This window comes from Bidens hawaiensis, unplaced genomic scaffold (assembly GCF_021521415.1).
Source record: "Bidens hawaiensis isolate Kalapana, Puna unplaced genomic scaffold, B.hawaiensis_p1.1 tig00032117_1, whole genome shotgun sequence".
In the NCBI taxonomy this organism is placed as follows: Eukaryota; Viridiplantae; Streptophyta; class Magnoliopsida; order Asterales; family Asteraceae; genus Bidens; species Bidens hawaiensis.
In genome coordinates, this window is record NW_027495453.1 from 183,980 (window position 1) to 190,288 (window position 6,309).

Sequence of the window (6,309 nt, forward strand, 5' to 3'; positions counted from 1 at the left end):
AACGGTTTTCTATGAACGTCAGCGTAGCTTTTCTGTCGGTCTCGGGCGATTTTTAGTTTATTAGTGATTTTACGGATTTTGTCAATGGTTTCTTGAATCAAGTCAGATCGAGTAATTTGAGTGTCTCCAACCTCAGTCCAGCATAGGGGTGATCTACATTTTCAACCGTACAGCGCTTCGTATGGTGCCGCTTGAATGCTACTGTGATAGCTATTATTATACGAAAAGTCTACCAGTGGAAGATGTTGATCCCGGTTCCCATCGAAGTCTAGTACACAAGCGCGAAGCAATCTTCTAAGGTTTGAATGGTTCGTTTGGATTGACCATTGGTTTGGGGATGGTAGGCGGTGCTTAGGTCAATTCGGGTTCCCAAAGCTTCTTGTACAGCTTGCCAGAATCGAGAAGTGAAATGCTATCACGATCATAGATGATTGAAACGGGTACGCCGTGTCCGGATACGATTTCGTTGATGTACATGTGAGAAAGTTTTTCGGTTCTGTAAGTCGTACGAATTGGAAGGAAGTGTACGGATTTGGTTAATCGGTCAACTATTACCCATACTGCATAAGGTTTTAGGAAGGTGCGTTACAAAATCCTTGGTAATTTGTTCCCATTTCCATTGCGGTATCTCCGGTTGGTGTAGCATTCCCGAAGGTTTTTGATATTCAGCCTTAACCCTCGCACAAGTTACACATTTATGACACACGTGGCTGTATCCTTCTTCATACCGGGCCACCAATAATACTTTTTCAAGTCTTCGTACATTTTATCTGTTCCTGGGTGAATGGAATACTTGGACTTCTGGGCTTTGTCCATGATCAAGTCCCGCAATTTGTTAAGAGTGGGAATCCAAACTCGGCATTTGAAGTATAAAATCTCGTCGGCTCTTTCTTCAAAATTCTGCTCGTTACCATGCAAATCTTCATTTTCCAAATGATCTTCTTTTAGGGCTTTATTTTGGGCAATACGGATTTGTTCGGTAAGGCTAGTTTGGACAATCATTCCAAGTTCTCGGACCCTCAGTGGTTTGATTCTGTCTTTTCTACTTAAGGCATCTGCTACTATGTTAGCCTTGCCCGAGTGGTATCGTATTTCACAATCATAATCATTTAACAGTTCTACCCATCTCCTCTACCTCATGTTTAGTTCTTTCTGGTCGAAAATGTGTTGTAGGCTCTTGTGGTTGGTGTATACTGTACATTTGGAGCCGTATAAGTAGTGCCTCCAGATCTTAAGTGCAAAGATAACTGCGCCCAGTTCCAAGTCATGGGTGGTGTAATTCTTCTCGTATACCTTTAACTGTCGAGAAGCATATGCTGTAACTTTGTTTCTTTGCATTACTACGCACCCTAAACCTTTCTGGGATGCGTAACAATAAACTACCAAATCATCAGTTCCCTCTGGAAGACTTGGTATCGGGGCTTGGCATAACTTCTGCTTCAATAATTGAAAAGCCGCTTCTTAATCTTCTCCCCAAACATAAGCACGATCTTTTTGAGTTAAAAGGGTTAAAGGTTGGGCTACGCTGGAAAATTTAGCAATAAAGCGTCGGTAATACCCAGCTAATCCCAAAAATTGGCGAATCTCTTTCGGTGACTTCGAGGCTTGCCAATTTTTAATGGCTTCAATTTTGCTCGGGTCTACATTGATTCCATGCCGATTAACAACGTGGCCTAAAAATTGTACATGTTGTATCCAGAATTCACATTTTGACAACTTGGCATATAACTTTTCTTACCTCAACACCTCCAAGATAGTTCGCAAATGCTGCTCGTGATCCTCCTTGGTTTTTGAATATATCAAAATGACATCTATAAATACGATTACGAATTTGTCAAGGTAAGGCTTAGAAACTCAATTCATAAGGTCCATGAAAACTAAGGGAGCATTAGTCAGCCCAAAAGGCATAACTAAGAATTCATAATGACCATAACGAGTTCGAAACGCCGTTTTAGACACATCTTCCTCTTGGATTTTAACTTGATGGTAACCGGATTGGAGGTCGATTTTGGAGAAATAATTAGCTTATATTAAACGTATATCACTTATAGATTCCCCCCTGGGATATCTTGGTCATAACCCGACCCGTTCGGTTAATCGTTCGTTCGTTACGTAAAAAGGGTTTATTTGCTTAATCGATAAATATGTACTGAGGTGTACCTTGTTTTGGCTCAAATGTCACATTCTCCCCCTGTTAGAAAATTTCGTCCCCGAAATTCGATTATTCAACTTTTCCCTTATTTGGAAATAGGTGCGGGTATTTCTTTTTAAATTAGGATTTTCGCTTACATGTGAAGTTTTATATAAAAAAATGGGGGGTGTGGGTAAGGTTGCGACCGGGAATGTACATGGGTCCATTTTGGGCCCATTTTAGCCCATTAATCTGGATCCACAGGCCCAAGCACGAAAACCCAAGTCCAATTTATTTGGGTTCGGTTTTTGGCGCGAAAAATTATTGGGCGCGTTCCAAATTTATAAAAATATAGTATATGTTTGTAAAATTCGAGAATATTTTCACGGATCGCTTAAAACGTTTCAAATAAGTGTTTGGTAACTCTTTTTCGGCTTAACGGATGACACAATGTTTGGTTTGTAACTATCTTTCGCGTTTAAATCTATAGCGGGTAGTTAAACGAGCATGTTTTCGTTTAACTTGTTTGCTACCAAAGTAAGGCCATAATACTAATATATTAGCTTATATTAAACGTATATCACTTATAGATGGCCCCCGGGATATCTGGGTTATAACCCGACCGGTTCGGTTAATCATTCATTCGTTACGTAAAAAGCGTTTATTTGCTTAATCGATAAATACGTACTGAGATGTACCTTGTTTTGGCTCAAATGTCACAATAAGGGTAAGGATAAAGTGATTGAACACGAGACTCAAGAGATTGTATGCTTATTATAACTCAAAGAAGATAAACATGATGATCCAGTCGTTGCGGTATGCTGCAAAGGAAGATTATTTACAATCAAAGATCCGCATGACTGCATATCAGATGAAGAAATTTGTTGCGGTAAAGACGGTTAAAGGTAGTATTGTCTCATGGATGTACGAGCTAGAGCTTTAAGTATGTTTCGTGAAGTGGGAGAATGGGATGCGGTATTTTCAAAGTATTACTTATGTTCTTACCATGCCACGATGGGATGTTCGTATGTTGGCAAATAGACCATTTATGAACCGTGGAGATAATCAGTTGACGGATTGGTTTAATCGTCATATGCTTCATGAGGTAAAATATGGTTTCAAGTTCTTTAATCCATAGGTTCCAACCAGAAAACATGTGAATGAGATCGATCCTGGAACCGGGTGGAGGAAATTGTTGCTTAAAGTAAAACCGCCACGAACGTTAAAAACTAATCCCTTTAAAGACTCTTCCCCAATGTCTTTATAAAAGATTTAATCGGTGGTACTACGATGACAAGACCAGTGAAACCGTAATTGTATTGGGTTCTGGACTGAAGACGGAGTTTATTAGAGTTATTGATCCGATGTGGCTAGTCAACTTGTCTGAATCCGATAATGGCGTGTTATATCATAATGTAACATTCGTTACTTTTCAAACCCGACCCTTTTCAAATTTTCGGTTATGTTTATAAATATATGGGTGTGTGTGTATAATATTATAATTAATTAATCTCAAGTTTCATTTCGTGTATTTTATGTGATATTCATCATTTTTATATACATATTCGTATTCGTAAAACCGACCCGTTTCATTGTTTCATTTCATTCGTGTTTAATGTTCATTGTCAATATAATATTTACAAGGATTTACGTTCGTTCATTTTCTTTTTCATTTTGTTCAATTAACGAAACTACAAGGTTTAAAGTTTTAATGTTTAAACATTTCGAAAACTTTTCGGGTATTATATAACAAAATATATCCAAGTATTTAAATTTTTATTTCATCATTTATAACATTTCAAAGTATAAGGTCTATTTGGTAATTTATATGTTTTAATATAACTTTAAACATGAGGGTCCATGTGTGTAACGTATTTAAATATAATAATAAAATATTAAAATCTATCCCAAACCAGCCCCCCCAATGCCCACGTTATTCCGGCAGCAAGAATTCCGGCCGGCGACGTCGCCGGCAAGCCCAAAACACCCCCAAAATCTCGTTTAAAATTCAATTAAATGGTATAACGGCTTTAGAACTTGATAATAAACCCATAAGCATTGTTATGAACGCATAATTTTAACTAATCTTGTGTCTATTCATCTGCGTAATGGCCGAAACCGTTGGAATATATTTAAAATACAATTAACATCGATTTAACGCAATACATTACAATTAACATTATAAATAACATCCTAGCATTCGTCTAAACTTATTCATAATCTCAAATATTACACAAACACTCTCTGTAACCTCTAATTCATTCGTCAAACCTTAATCTTTATGGATAATTTTTGTATGATTGTTTATTGTTTTGATGCGATTAACAAAACCCCTAACTTTAATATAGCAAACATGGAACTGATTTTAAGAATTGAAATCTAGGATTTGGTTAGGAAAGAAGATGAACTTTGATGACTGTATTTACATTTTAGTTTTCTGTTGTTATTCAAACTCATAGCCTGGTCTAGTGGTTAAGCTTGTAGGCTATTAAACAACAGACCCGGGTTCGAATTCGGGTCATTGCATAAGTTTTTTTTTTAATCCCTTTTCTTATATATTAAATATCAAATAAATTATTTAAAAATCATAATAAATCAAATAAAATTATTTTTAAAATAAATAAAATTTTTATAAATTATAATTTATTATTTTTCATCTAAAACCTAGCTTCCACTATCGTTAAACCGTTAAAAAATAGTTATATTTCTGGTCAACTTTAATTAGTTAATTTTAATTCGTTAAACATTTTTTTGTTAGCTTATAATTCGTAAACCTTAATCCGTTAGCTTTATAATTCGTTTGCTTTAAATTCGTTAACTTTAATTCATCAACATAATTATTTTTTGAGATATGCTCACTAACGAGTGAATCGTAGGAAAGTTGTTAAGCGAGCTGAAAGATATAAATGTATATGCTTAACCAATTAATTTAATGGAAGTAGTTGACTACGATTACTTGTATAATTGAAGGTAGGAGGAGATAGAGGATGAAATTACGAGAACGTGAGCGAAGACGGCAAAGAAAACGAAGTTGAAACGAGAAGGATATGAATTTACAAGAAGTTGCGAAAGAGCTCCACCGTGGTCCACAATCCAGACCGTGGGCCACGGTCAAACTGGCACCAAAATTACAGAACTCACCATACCGTGGTGTGGCTGGTCGCTATAGCTGGACCGTGGCCCACGGTCCGATCTAAACTGCCGATTTTGGGCTTATTTTTATGCCATTTTTGGATGGCTTTGAGATACTTTTCACTTGGAACGACTTGGGGGTGATTTTTGGAGTGCAAAACATTATCTTGGGGGATTGAAATTGTTGTTTTGTGTCTTTGATTTCTATGATCAATACAATTGAAGTGATGATGATTCACCAAACCATGAGTGGCTAATTTCATTGGTGATCATCTCAGCTGTAAGGTTTAATTGGTACACTATACGGTCCGATCTGAAACTTCCGATTTTGGGCTTATTTTTATGTCGTTTTTGGATGTCTTTTGATATACTTTTCACATGGAACGACTTGGGGGCGATTTTCGGAGTGCAAAACATTATCGTGGGGGATTGCAATTGTTGTTTTGTGTCTTTGATTTCTATGATTAATACAATTGAAGTGATGATGATTCACCAAACCATGAGTGGCTAAATTCATTGGTGATCATCTTGTAAGTAAGGTTTAATTGATACACTATGTTATGCTTTGATTTCTAGAATAATAACTTTGCAATGCTTGTTTAGTTGTTATGGTGTTTGAATAATTGTTTGTAAATTGTTGCTTGTATTTGATCATAATCTAAACGATACGTTCTTGGTGCCATTGGCAATCAAGATATCATGGGAGGAATTAGGGTTGGATACTAGTTAATTGATTATTGGGTAACAACCTTGCATTATATTAATCCAAGTTCTTAGTTCCCTTTTATCACAAACAAGTAATCAAACACGAACTATGTCTATGTGGTTCTTTCTAGTAAGCATGAACATTAGTGTTGATTTAAACCTGAAATCTAGGATGATCGCGTTTTCTTAATTGGTTTATAAATCTTAATAGTTGTTTTGCAAGTTGTTTTACTTCATTTTAGTTAATCCAAAAACCAATCAGTCAAATCTGAATTTACTTTTTAATAAAAGTTTAGTTTAATTTTATTGTCTGTTAATGCTACTTGTAAACACGCGTTCCA